Here is a 14,031-nt window from a genome sequence, read left to right as displayed (position 1 = left end):
AGGGGGAAGAGAGGGGAAGAATGACTTGATCCTGAAGTTGAGCAATCTGCTATGGGCAGTCTTAAGATGGTGCAAAGTGCTGAAGAATCAAATGGTTCAGAGTCTAATCCATGGTTACGTAGATTTGTCTCCAACCTTGGGCAAAATGCCCAGGCTCCTTGCTGGCAGCCAGCAAAAGTAAGGAGAAATATAGAGTCCAATCTTGTGTTTGCTCAGATAGGAAAAAAAAATCCTACAAATCCCAGCATGTCTCAGCCAGCATCCATCATTGCCCTGATCCCCATAGCCACTAGCAGCCAAAGGCTATCTATATAGGTTTTTTATCAATGAGAGAGAGAGAGAGAGAGAGAGAGAGAGAGAGAGAGAGAGAGAGAGAGAGAGAGAGAGAGGGAATAATGTGTGTGGGGTATGTACTAGATCAAAACTAAAATCAAAAGAAGTGAGTTTGGGTGGTGTTAGCTAGTGGCTGAAGTGAAGAAAGCCATCAGAGTCAAGCCCATCTTCAAGTTATTAAAAATACATGTGTTGTCATGGCATAAATGTGTAAATAAATATGTTGGCAATAGCATAAACTTGTCAGGACAAGCATAATAAATGCAGAGGCACAATATGAGTTCTTAACAGGATTGATGTCAGAAAACAAGAAGAGTTTTCATATCCTTTGCGCTGGTAGCTAAAACATGGCAAAGAATATACTTGATCTATTGTTCAGCTTAGAAGAAATGAAAATGACAACTTAAAAGGGGCAGAAGCTCTTCTGTACCCACTTTATTCCAATTGTTATATATAAAAAATAAAAGCTCTGTAGAGGAGACCCTCAGAACACAAAACTAAGGACACAGAAATACAACAAAGAAGTGTGTCAAAGAACATTTCAAACCCAGAACATGTGAGACAATATCTTTTCTTTGCATCAACTTATATTCAAAAGACACCAGCAGTGTGCAAGTTGTGCTTTGTGTCTCTCATTCCGTGAGACCAAGGGACGACAAAGAATTTGATCTACTACAAAGAATTCTTGCACAATCTGGATGAATTCAAGGCAGAGGGACATGATAGGATTCACTGATGGAGAAACTCTCAAGACTATCATCATGTCACAAAGATGCAGATCAACTCATGGGAACCTATGATGGTCCTGGACATGAATGAATATAATATTTTATAAAGAATTGTGCAGAGAGGTACTGTTAGTCTGATTTTTATATCTTAGAAAATATGCACATAAATTTTTCTATACTTCAACTGCACAGCTTAACTCCTGCCTGCAAGTTTGTAATGTAGATGGCTTTGCCATTCAACCACATTAAATTTCTAAACCTACTAGAACATTTGAGGTTCCCTGTCCAGGGATTATAACAGAACACTTGCTGGGTCATACTGGTCTCTGTGTAAAACAGATTTGTAGAAAAAATGCTAAAACAACAATTTTTTGCAAAAATTTCCAAAGCACCACAAAATGTTGCAACCAACTTCCCATATGTACCTACTTGGACCTTAAGATCTGGGTCCAAATCAAGCAACGGAGAATCCTTCCTTGCTATTCTTCCAGCATCAGGCAAATACATTTTGATTCAAGTAGACCTTTGTTTGTTTGTTTGTTTGTTTGTTTGTTTGTTACATTTTTCAACCACCCAATAGCCCAAAGACTATCTGGGTGGTTAAGAAGATCAAAGACACAAACCAAAGATAATACAACAAAACCAATAAAATCACGAAAACTACCAATAACAACAGAGACCACCAATGCCATATCACATTGCAAATATCAGCGTAGTAATACAATCCAACAAGCCACTCCCACTGTAATCAAGTTTTTAAAACAGGCACAGTAATTATATACAACAAAATATTAAAACTAAAGTTTAACTATTAAAATACCTGGAAAATAAAAAGGTTTTCACCTGACACCTGAAAGAGAAAAAGGTAGGCATGAGGCATACCTCTTTGGGGAGCTGAGTCCAAAAATGTGAGCCGTCCCTAGGCTATATAGCAAGGGGACGGCATACAAAAACTTTAAATAAATAAATAAATGCAGTGCCACAACCAAAAAGACCCCTTCTGGCCACCACCCTCTTTACTTCCCTTGGAGGGGATTCCCTAAGAGGGACTTCAAAAGATGATCTTAATGTCCAGGTAGGTATATATGGGAAGTTGATCTGTTTTGGTAAAATAAAAGCTGTTCTAATCAAACTTTTATTTTACTTAGTCCTATGATTATAAGCTACTTGAGTGCCATTTCCTTGAAAGAATACCAGATAGATAGATGGATGGACGGATGGATGGATAGATAGACTATTCCCATTTTCACTTCCAAAAATGGGACCTCCTGAAATCATCAGTCATTAAAATTAAAACCAAATCAGACAAGTTAATACTAATATTAACTACTATTAGTTAATATATTATATGAGGGGAGCTAACTAATTAGTCCCCCCCCCCAGCAGAGGAATGAAGCTGACAGCAATAACCAAAGGCTTATGTCAAAAACCAACTCTTCACTTTCCACTGGTTACGCTAATTTACTACATGCAGGTTGATCCCCGATCCAGATGGCCACATGTACATCCACCCTACAGATATACTTGCCAGGGAACCATTATTGCCTATAGCTCCTTGATGAATGTACGTACTTATTCATATCTATTTAAAATATTTATACAACTCCCTTTATTATCAAACCACGGGGTGATATACCAAATGCACAAGAACAACAATACTTAAAGGCTATGCCAGAATTGCTTTTGTGGGATGTTCAAACTGATTCTGAAAGGACAAGTGAAGCTTCCTGTGAAGAAAAGCAATATCTCTGAAGAAAAAAATGAAATTAAATGAAATAATTTAACACCACTTTACCACAAGGTAACCGCAACATTTAAAACCAGTCTATAAGTTGTGAAGAACTTGTACAGAAGAGGGGAAGATTAGATTAATGCAGCAATAACAAAGGTTCCCTCTAACAAAAGGCTAAGGATTTTGTAGGGATAATGCAAGGATTATGCCAGAGGGTTAATGCAAGGATCACACCTTGTTAAGATTAATCATGCATATTCCATATGTTGTCCTTTCTCTTGGGTAGAGGGCCCTTGAGTGGCATTCATCCCTTTTAGCTCACTAAATGGAATAAATGCTTTCCTGTTTATCCTGGAAGAATTAACAACTTGCTATTAATTCATTTCCCTCCAACTCTCAGGGAGAGCCTTTTCTTCACTTAAAAAAGGAGATGCCAACAGTGGAGGCTGTTTTCTCCAATGGTAACAGCTGTGCTCCAGATTTTACTTTTAAGGAGCTATCTATGGTGCTGAAGCCTCCCCTCAAAAGAGGTTTGGCATCAAAGATAGCTCCTTAAAAGTAAAACCTGGAGTGGATACACAGCCCTGTTGACACTGGAGTAACCAGCCTCCACTGGGTACCAGTAGAAATGGCTCGTGCATTGTTTAAAAAAGAATTCTGGGAACTAATCCACTGCGTTTTTAAAACTTACATAGCAGAAGAGTTCTGGAATCAGAATTATTTGGAAACTGAGTTCTAATATGGATCTAGTTCACATATTGCAAACAACCCACATGTTGTTAATTTTGGGAAGTGAGAGTGAGCATATGGCTGCTCCTATGATTTTAAAGACACAGGCACCAAGAGCACCCACCCACTCCCACTGAGGTAAAATACCCAGGATTATTTAAACTTTGGGTACCCCTGTTGTGTAAACTTGGGCCACAGACAGAGTGATCAGAGACTTGGTACCTACCTAGGCAGTTCTGGCTTGTTTTTGTGTGGTTTACAGCTAAACTGGAGAAGACACCACTGATATCATGGAAGTTGTAAACCCAGCGAATTAGAAACCCTGTTTCTAGTCAGTGGGGTTAATGGGTTGCATGAGCCATCAATCATAGGGAAAATGCTCCATCAGTCGAAAGAGTTGTTAGGTGACCAGGCCAAGCCAAGAAACAGCTTCACAACCCTGTTCCTATTTCTGTAATTCATAAAGTAAGGATAGGACAATTATCTTTTTCTGTTTGGAACATTTTGGAGTTATTTAAATCACCAAGACAACAATGTGACCTCCTCCACGCTTTCCAACTTTTCCCTGCTAGTCACATCCTCTTATTTCCATCCATCTTACCTGACATTCGATTCATCCTTTTAGTAGAATGGATGTCGCTTGCACATTTGTTCACACTGTTACTGAACCTATGTCCATGAAAATGATAAAAAGAAATATGGAAAGCAGCTGCTTTGTATTTCGTATACTATGGCCTGAACTGAATATATGCAGAAAGACGATTGAATTTATTTTCTGTGGATTGAGGTCATTAAATATCCTGCATGAGACAGGATCTGATATGCACACATGTTCCTAACTCAATAGCCTGCATAATCTAGATTTGCCACAAAGAGGGGCAGGGATTGTATTATCTCCAAGACTTTCCTATAGGGCTAGGCAGCACAAGGATAAAGCTATCTATCTAGATATTTCAAGCAGGTGAACTAGCTTGCTACAGAGTAAGGAAAAGAAAATCAGGGTTGGTTACCATCCACATCCAAACACTGAATTCAGACTCTGAGTATTAAAGTAAGACATGTCAAATTATTTGATCTTTTAGCACAAATCTATCTGTACAATATGGCATCCTACATGTAGCTCTGCTAATCTCTTATCTAGGGGAAAGAGAAACTTTCCTCCAATCTATTTCATATTTTTTAAAGTAGTGACCTGTTTTATCTCTGAAATGGGCCACTATTAAGACAGTAGACTAATATAATTAAATACCAGCTTTCCTAAATTCACCAGACTTAGACTGTATTCTACAAATACTCTTAGGCTGTTATTTTTTTAACCAAATATTTAGTTCTGATCATTCAAGTTGTGACCGATCACAAAGGATGTTGGAAACATCTCCAACAGATTCAGATGAGTTCAAATTTTTATGAATTCAACTTGGATGTTCTGCACTAGACTGGCTTTTTCTGGCTCATGTAGTTTCCACAGTCATGTGGATGGATCGCTATTTCACTTGGATGGGAGATTTTTGCTAATTCATATGAATGACAGCACATTTGTACATTTGTGCAAGAAGAATGAAATTCTGGTTTAAAAAATTTGATTCTGTCAGTCAGCAAATGATTGAATGAAAGATGCTTCACAATCTGCAAAACACAGATGGAACAGATTGAAGGAAGTCCATGCCCCCACAATATACACATTGGTTATCACATCTATGTACTTCAGGCTGAAAGACTCTTTGACAAAACTGCTAAAGGGAGGGAATAACATGAATTAAATGTTAAACATCCATATAGATGTGTGGTTCCACTTCTGAGCAGTAGGCAGCCTTTGTAAATAAATTTACTTTAAACAAAGGAGTACTGAGGACTTAACAGGATTTTAGTAATAATTGGTTCACGGATAAATGTACTGGTTGGGCAGAAGAAAGCATATTGGCAGTACCTGTGCAGTTTGTTAGGACTCGTCACTACTGCTTTCCTTTCTCTCATACAGCATTGTTTCCGTTTCCCTAGACATGGGTATGATTCACACATATCTGCAGCATTAGAGAACAAACTATTCACGGGCATCTATTATCCTCTGTCAACAATCAAGTAATGCCAAAGCCCAAAAATAGAGCCATTCCACTTTGCATAATTAAACACCTTGGCTCAGAACCACAGGAATGTTTTGAGTGATCAATTTACTTCCAATTTAGAGTTTTTGTGAGTTGAATATCCAAGCTTTGTGGCTAGTGCATTGAATTCTCCCTCTCTCCATGTCCCTCTCTGTGTTTTTTAAAAGTCCTTTGTTCCAATGACAATTCTAGGTTGATTATTCTATCCTATGATTTTCCTGTTTAGGCTTGACTGTATCAGATGTGTGTACGTTAATGGAGCCCTCCACCCAAAGAGTAGCAATCTAGAGACAGATCTGGGTAACAGTCAGACATCCTGTTTTCAAACATAGGGTTCAGCCACGGCTTCATCATCACAGAATGCCAGGTGGCAGAGATGCCTGTGGCACCTAACAGACACTAATTTTGCAGTCAGGCTGCAGTTCCTAGGCGGGGTCTAAATGTGATTCACAGGGCTATGTTTAAGCTGAGTTTTGTGCTTCTCTGGCCTCTTTCCCTGCCTCTGCTTTTGGTTTGCTTCATCCTGGTGAAGATATCTGGAAAACTCAAAAGCTTGCTTGCTGTTTCGTGACATTTTGGTTGGTCTGTATAAATGTGCTGCTTAATTGAAGACAAATAGACATGTGTAACTTTTTAAACTGTTGCTTTGAAAAGAAAAAAAGGGGACACTCATGCTTCATTACTCCACAAAGAAAGGAGAGTAATAACAGCCATACTTGATGATTTGAAAATAGGACATACAATAGAAGAATTTTCAAAACAATTACCAAAATTCTAGTTGCTTTAAATGGCAGGGGGGAGAAATGTCAAATGTTCTGCATTCATGGAGAATTATTATCATGGTAGATATAGACATATTTTTCCTATGTGAATATAGGAAAAGATACAGTGTAAAATGTGTGCATGTATATAAAATAATCATGCAGGCTGCAGCCCATTGCTGGTAGACTCCTTTCGTCTGCTCTATAATCCATCAGGGTATTTTTCTTTCCCTTTTAGATCTAATCACAGCTAGCAGAGCAGGTTGAAGCATTTCAAGTGATTTCTGTCGTCTTATCCAGCTGCCCTTTTAAGGTTGTTATTGAACGCTGGGGCTTGTGTTGATTTGCATGCTATTTTGCTTTTGATCTCCATGGAAACCACTACCAAATGGCCTGAGAATAATAGAGGTGCTTTTTTGGGGGGGGGGGGGGACTGTAAGCAGGCTTGGGTGCAAAGAACTGATGCTAGACTTTATTTATTTTTAATAACCTTAAAATTAAAATAAGCATTTGGGCAGTGAATAGGGTGAGCAAAGCAAGGCACCATCTTCTCCTTTTCCAGCTTTTGCCCCATTTCAGACCCACCCTTTACGGTTTTTGCCTTTGACAGGTGTTCATGATGGCCTCTTAAAAGAAACAAATCCACCTGGAAAAAGGAAGCCACAACGGTAGCATGCAGGCCTTTAGCAAGACCCCTCCGTGCTCCCTCCCCTTGCAGTAGACCAGGGATTCCTGAACAACAAGTCTACTCGAGCCAAGGAAACCACACCACGTGCCATTTTTGTCCAGGCTGGTGTTGGCTCCAGGTTGGGGGGTGCACAAGTTGTCCTCAGTGGCCCCCCTGCCTGTGCAGGTCCCCCTCCTCCTCGCTCCTGTTTCAGCTCCGCATTCACTTGCCTGTCTGTTGCGGCTCCGTCTGCACAGGTGCCGGACAGAGGGCACAAGGCAAACGACAGGTGCAACGGGACCTTCTCCAGCTGGCTGCTGCTTTCCTGCTTGGAGAGGGCAGAGGAGCTGGCAGTGAGCCCCCTGAGAGGGCATGAGCCTCAGCAGGCTTCCAGCAACACCTCCCTTCGTCACTGGCCTTGATGCAGACCTCTGAGCATGCAGATCAAGGCTTAATTAATCAATCAGCCGGACAAATTTGTATACCTCCCCAAAGATGAAGCTCTCTGGGAAGCATGCTACAGTTCGTGGAATACAGTAAATGACAATAAAGAAAAGTCAAAGCTTTATACAATTTCACTAAGATTTAAAGCCACATTTTAAGAACTTAAGTGACTAGGACAAGCATTCAGCTAGGTCTGCAAAACGCAGCTGACGACACCCTTCAGAGCAATGGTGATGGAACAGAAATGCCCCACAGCCTTGCTTAAGCACCCAGACCACCTGGACACCACCTGTTGCTCCTTAGAGATGCCCCGTTCCTACTTTGGGAGCCATGGGGAGCCCCGTGGCTAATGGGGTGGGTTAGAAATCCAGTCAATAAATAACAACAGCAGTAGTATCGTACCGCAGGAAACTGATGCTGTTATCTCCAGTCTCAACAATGCTGTCTTTTTAGGCACAATTGTGCTCATGCAAAAGTGACTTTGTCAGACGTGTTACGTGCTACTTGTAACGAAGTTATAGTCTGCTTTGCTGTGTTCAGTTATGTTGCTGGTTGCCTGTTTTCTCTGTATGCCTGTTCAACTGCTTCCATAGGCTGTGGCTGTCCCCAGGCAGCAGATTCCCAACACTACCACTGGAAGGCATTTGCAGCAGCATTCCCAGCTTGGTGGGTGTCTGTGTGCAGCAGGAAGGGGAGTTTGTTTGATGGATTTTCTGCAATGAGGAAAAAGATGGAAAAAGGGAAAACCCAAGAGGGCTATAGCTTAAAGATGTATCTGCCCCCCCAAAAAAGAAAAGAATGCATGATGGATATTCCAGGAAAGTGGAAAGTTATTTGTTTCTCCCACAGCTAAAGCAAACAGTGCCTAAGCTCTAGACCAAGAGTCCTGGACTTTTTGGACCCATGGGCTCATTTGGGAATTTGAGAAACTGCTGTGGGCACCACCACAACATGGCTGGCATGGAGGACATGGCTAGCCCCATAGCAGCTGCTGCGGGCTCCTGTCATGTGCAGGAGAGAGAAAGAGCAAGGCAAGAGGCTGGGGGAAGGAGGAATTGGAGAGAGCTGATCTGGGCCCACCCACTCTTCTGCCTATACAGACCATTTCCCTTTGCTCTCGTTCTCGCCGCCCCAGCTGCTAGCCTAGCTGCTTCTCTTCCCCCACCTCCCTGTTTCTCCCTTCTCTTGCATGCTAGCCTTGCTCCTCCTCTCCTGTCTACCCCTTTGCCTGCCTTTCTCTCCCTGTTTGCTGAACAGCTGATCAGCAGCAGGTTCAGGGAAGGGAAGGGGAAGGAGGCACCCCAATCTTTTTCAGTTTTTTATTTAAACTTTTTTTTAAGGAGGCAGGCTTTGCAGGTGCTTTTTGGAGCTACATTGGGCACCCTGCTCTAAAATGGACGTAGCAGCTTTTGCGCATCAGGTTCTGGCTGGGAATTCTGTTTTTGCAGCAGTGGATCCATTGGTTAAATGAATCATGTTTATGTTTGGAGGGGAAACAATCAGAAGAGTAGGGGGGATGTAAGGTACATAGGAAGGGGGAGTTGGAGAGAGCTTGAGGTTGGGGGAATTTGTCAGAAGACAGGTTTAAAAAAAGAGGAGATAATGGGAACGGGATGGAGGCTGGAGAATGGGTTTAGGCGATTATTATTTCTAATCTCATTCAGCCCACACTTTGCTGTGAATTTGTTTTCACTAGTCCCCAAGTAAAAACTCTGTTGTTAACCCTGGGTAATTGTCAGGTAAACGGATGGTTAAAGGGCTTGAACTGTGCAAGGTAAACAAACAAGCCTGCACAATTGGAAATGTGCATTTATGCTTCATTGATCTCTAAAATACGATTGAGCACATTCAGGGTTATTTTTCCAGGCAGGGGAACGTTAGTGTGCACCGTACACTTGAACATTGTTGGAGGATGAAATCAATATTCTGCTAGGAGGGGGCAGAGTGGATAATGGCTGTGTGATTACATACAAATGGAAGGGAACACTGGCCTCTTTTACACCACTGCAGAAGGTTGGCAGTGTGCATGTCAAGTTCACATTCAGCTGGGGTGCTGCCCTTGCCAAAACCCAGTGTGACAGCCTAGGCTCCCAGAGGATTTCCAATGGGCTGGCCCAGGACTCCTTGCTCTCAGAGAGAAAGGACAAGATGCCCCACGCCACACACCGTTCCACATACAGAAGCCAAATGTCCTTGCCGAGAAATGCTACTTTAGTTCTGGCAGTGGGATGGGGTCCTTCACCACAACAAACGGCAACAGGGTGGTTTAGGGGCTTCACGACAAGCTGTAGGGCACATGCGGGTTGAACGTCCAAGAAACAGCAATGCCCCGGGAGGGTTAGGAGTAGTGGCTTGAGGGGCTGCCATTTTTGCCCCCCAGAATCTGCCAGCCAAGTTGCTTGTCCCACTCTGCTGAAGGTCAGGACCAGTTCTGGCTGCCAGCATGCAGGTGAACAGTGCGAGAAGCTCTACTCAGTGCAAGATGGCGCATTTCAGCTGAATGGAGCAACACAATTAAAAAATCAAACTCTTCAGTGGACAATTTGAGTCGCAGCAAGTGAAAGTTCCATGAAAGATGAAAACACTGGTGTGGAAATGGCATCAGAACAGGTTACAACAGAGTTATGTTAAAATTCCAACTTAATGTACATTGTAGTTAACAGCAAACTAAACAAACTCTAAGCAAGGCATAAAATGCAAAGCAAAACATTTTAAAAAACAGAGCTGACTTTGGAACTAGTTGGCAGAATGCAGGGAGGGCACAAGAAAGAGCATGAGCAGCTGTGGTGTGGGCAACCCTATTCAAGCACTGATTTTCTAGTGCTCTTGCTTATGTGGTTATTCTCCATGTGTAGAAGAGACAGGCAAATCTATGGGTTGAGGATGACAAATGGATGAAGGACTGGGGCCGGGATGGAACACTTTACTTTGCGTGTTCGCCCTATGCAGGTCCAGATTGATCCAGGGGAAAGACAATGTAAATAAATGAATGACAGGGGAGACAGAAAGAAGAGCTTTATGAATCAGTGATGGCTGCCATTATGTGACAGACAAGGGGCACTTGCAGCCTGCCAGCACAGAGGGACGGTCACTTAGTGGGTGCACTGCTGAGAATGCAAAATGGAGGCTTCTTGCTCTGGCAATGAGGAAGGAAGTCATTCTAAATAAAAGCATAGCAGTTATAAACTCCGTTCACTGGAGATAACAGAACCCTCATACTTTTCATATGATCATACATCCAAGAATGAAGGACAAATGGTCTTTTTGGAGAGCGCTGACTTTTTCAACTGCTGCCTGATGCATCCTTGAACAAGTACACAAACTGGAGGTCAAAGTTGTTATCTCAGGATCATATGAAGTGGCCCTCAGGCAGACTTTTAGAACTAGTTCAGAATTACTCAGCTACCATGACAACCATGGGTCCATCTCCGATAATAAGTGACAAAGTACACTCTGGATTTTATATTTGCTCTGGCTTCAAGGCAAATATTCCAGTGATGTCACATCTTAATACCATAATCATGCTTGGACCACTAACTTCTATTAATCCGAAAGAACAGATGTAACAGACTGCTTATAAATTATTTTGCCAGTCAACAACCTCTTCCTTTTAATGAACATTGAGCGAGATAACTAGAGACCTGGTGATCTTGAATTAGGATAGTAGCCCAAGTTTCCTTTTGCCTCGCTTGACCACTGAGGTTTACATCAACGGAAAGTACCTTGATCTTTACTGCGGCTCTCCTGTTGGAGTGCGGAAATTGCAGGAGATATCTGTCCAAATGTTACAACTTCAGTCTGTAGAACAAACACAGTTGCCAAAATCCTAGTGGCAGTAGGTCGTCCACTGGGAACACATTATATCCTTTATATGCACCTGGAGGTATCATTGCCCTCAAAGGTGTTTGCATTCCCATTTTATTCTTCCTTTACAGTTTGCTCCTGGCCATAATTGGACTTACTTCCCTATGGAGCCCTATTAATTTTTATGCTGTCGCATATATTTTCAGAAGCAGGCTGGGCAAGATTGATAATAGCCCATTCGTTATTTGGATCTTGGGCATAAACTAGAAACAGCTGTCTGTTAAGAAGGCCAGCAGGAAAAAGAAGATGGGAAGGCAAGCCCAGTAAAAACAGGTTGTTTTAACCTAGTGGAATATGTCTGTGTAGAATCAGGCTAAAACTAGTCCTAACTGCACACGTTCTGTACTTGTTCATTCGTTTTCCTTCTGGCTTTTGTCACTAAAGTGGAATGGTCCATTGTGCTCTTTCTTTGCTTCTTAACCAGAATAAAGGAGAGGAGATTAGCTTCATGACTTTAGTTCCCTGTGGAAAATTCAATCAAAGTTAACATTTTAGTCCCTAATAAATGTTAATGAAAAAGTGTTTTTAATCATGGTATCAACCCCAGGAAGAGCTTATATGAAATATAGCACAATTTTATTATCCCAAAAATTACTTTGATGACTTTATTAAGCTTAAAATCATTGTTATTTATTTAGTTGATTTGTTGCTGCTGCAGCTTTCTTCCGTATTCTAAAAAATGACACAACTTTGTTGCATTGGGGAACTGAGCCCAGATTCATGGATTCCCATTTTTCTCCTCTCCTCTCCTCTCCTCTCCTCTCCTCTCCTCTCCTCTCCTCTCCTCTCCTCTCCTTATATACATTTTGGCCCTGCACCTTTTGCCTTTGCCCTGCCTTCTTTGCCTGCACCCAGTCCACCAGCACCATCTGGCCTCTAGGAGCATCAGGTCTTCTGATGAGAAACAATAGATGGATTAGTCTACAGCCAGGCCTGCCCCACTTTGAGACTGTCTCCTCAGTCTTCACCATCATTCAAAGATCTTTACAAAACCAGAGACTTGTTTCACGATGCTAGATATGTATGCATATACATCCCCAGCACACACACACACACACACATGCACACACAAATCCTTGCATGCCTGCAGCTGAAGGTTTCACTCATACTGGCAAGATCCAGGTCCTAATCACGGCCCAGCCATGGACCCCCCCGGGTAACTCCGAGCCATTCAATCTCTCTCAGCCTACACTGCCTCAGGGATTGTTGAGAGGATAAATGAGGAAAGAAAATAATGCTGTTTATCCTGATTTAAAAGGAAATAAATAAAACAGTAAGCAAAGCAAATACCTGTGGGTAATCTGGTAGCTGTTGACTTTTCTCAAGGGATGTGCCATCTAATTGTACAAATTTGGTATTGATAATTACACTTCATTTATCACTGAGGGTAGTTTCTGGTTTCTGGGCAGGGATAGAACTTTGGGAGTTTGGAACAAGGAGGCCGAGCTTGCATGAAAAAATGTTTGCTTCCACTGATGGTGCAGACACACTCAGTAGGACACGCTCATGCTTGGGCTGTGTGGGAAGGAGCAGCACCTCACCTGCAAAGGTGTATGTGTACAGGACAACTTATAGCTGTGCGTGAACTGGCATACTACAGCTGTGCCAGAGGACCTAATACCTGAGCTCGTGAGCATACAAGACACCTCTAAAAAGAAATGCTGCTATTAATTGACTCAAAAACTATAAAATTTCAAGTTCACACACACACATGTTATGGCTACTGTAAAAACACTCATGCCTACAGAAAAGCAACAGACAACAATGGCTTTGGTGTAGCTTCCTTGTGCTGAGAAAAGCACCTGGAGCTCTGCATCAGTCTGCTAGAACTAGGTTTGCCACACTGAAGGAAGGCATGGCAAAAGATCTCTCTCACCTGATTTCCAGAGGCTCTGCTGCAGTGAAAACAACCGCAAGCCTTGTGGCGCCTCAAAGGCTAAGAACAGCACAGGGTGACACAAGGTTCCTTGCTATTTTGGTGAGCTCCCCCAGAGTTTGCCAATGGACCACGGAGCCCAAATAGTTGAGTGGCATTTGCGTTGCTTCCTTTGCTCTGAATGGAGGGTGTGGATGTGGAATACTGGGAGAACGGGAAAGCCCGTGATTTGGAGCAGCCCTGCCCTCTGGGATGTGTGTGCCATGCCAGCTGACTTCTGCCTGCCAAGTTCCACCCTGCTCCCTCCCCACTTAATTAACACAGCAACCACAACTCCGTTACCCCGAGCATGAAATAAAGCTAATGAATCATGTCATACTTCGAAGCCGCATTAGATCTGGAACTGACACGCGCACTTACATCTATGTCAGTACCCTCCCTCTCTTGCTTTTCTCCTCCCCTCTGCCAGCGTAAGGCAGGGGCCTCACAATGTTTACCTGTCACTCAGCAGAGGAATTTGCATGTTAGTTAAGCTGTTCGACTGAGTAATTACCGAGAGGGTCAGCAGCTCCTCCCATCCAGCCAACATGTGAGGCTTAGCTTGACTGAGTGAGCAACTGACGTCTCTATGTGTCACATGAAGCCTTGGCAGCAGGTGGGGGACGTGTGCCAGGATGACTCAGGGCTAATTGTGCTCTTTTACTGTTGTTCAGGTGGATTAATTAGAGAAACAGGCTGGCTCTTCAGCTGCATAAATGGAAAGCATCAGAACCAGTGGGGAGAGGCCAATCAGGA

General features: G+C 42.6%; 1 long non-coding RNA gene across 3 annotated transcripts in view; it reads right to left on the bottom strand.

Annotated features, from left to right (window-relative positions):
* Nucleotides 1–13,424, bottom strand: part of LOC123035453 — a 61,556-nt gene extending 48,132 nt beyond the window's left edge. For all 3 annotated transcript variants that reach the window (XR_006416949.1, XR_006416951.1, XR_006416950.1), the window contains exon 1: nt 13,237–13,424. This is a non-coding gene — a long non-coding RNA (uncharacterized LOC123035453). The remainder of the gene's footprint in view (nt 1–13,236) is intronic.
* Nucleotides 13,425–14,031: the final 607 nt, after the last annotated feature.

This window comes from Varanus komodoensis, unplaced genomic scaffold, assembly GCF_004798865.1.
Source record: "Varanus komodoensis strain SLA01 unplaced genomic scaffold, ASM479886v1 scaffold7_1, whole genome shotgun sequence".
Lineage (NCBI taxonomy): Eukaryota > Metazoa > Chordata > Lepidosauria > Squamata > Varanidae > Varanus > Varanus komodoensis.
The sequence above is the reverse complement of the archived record's forward strand: the minus strand, read 5'-3'. Positions and strand labels throughout refer to the sequence as shown.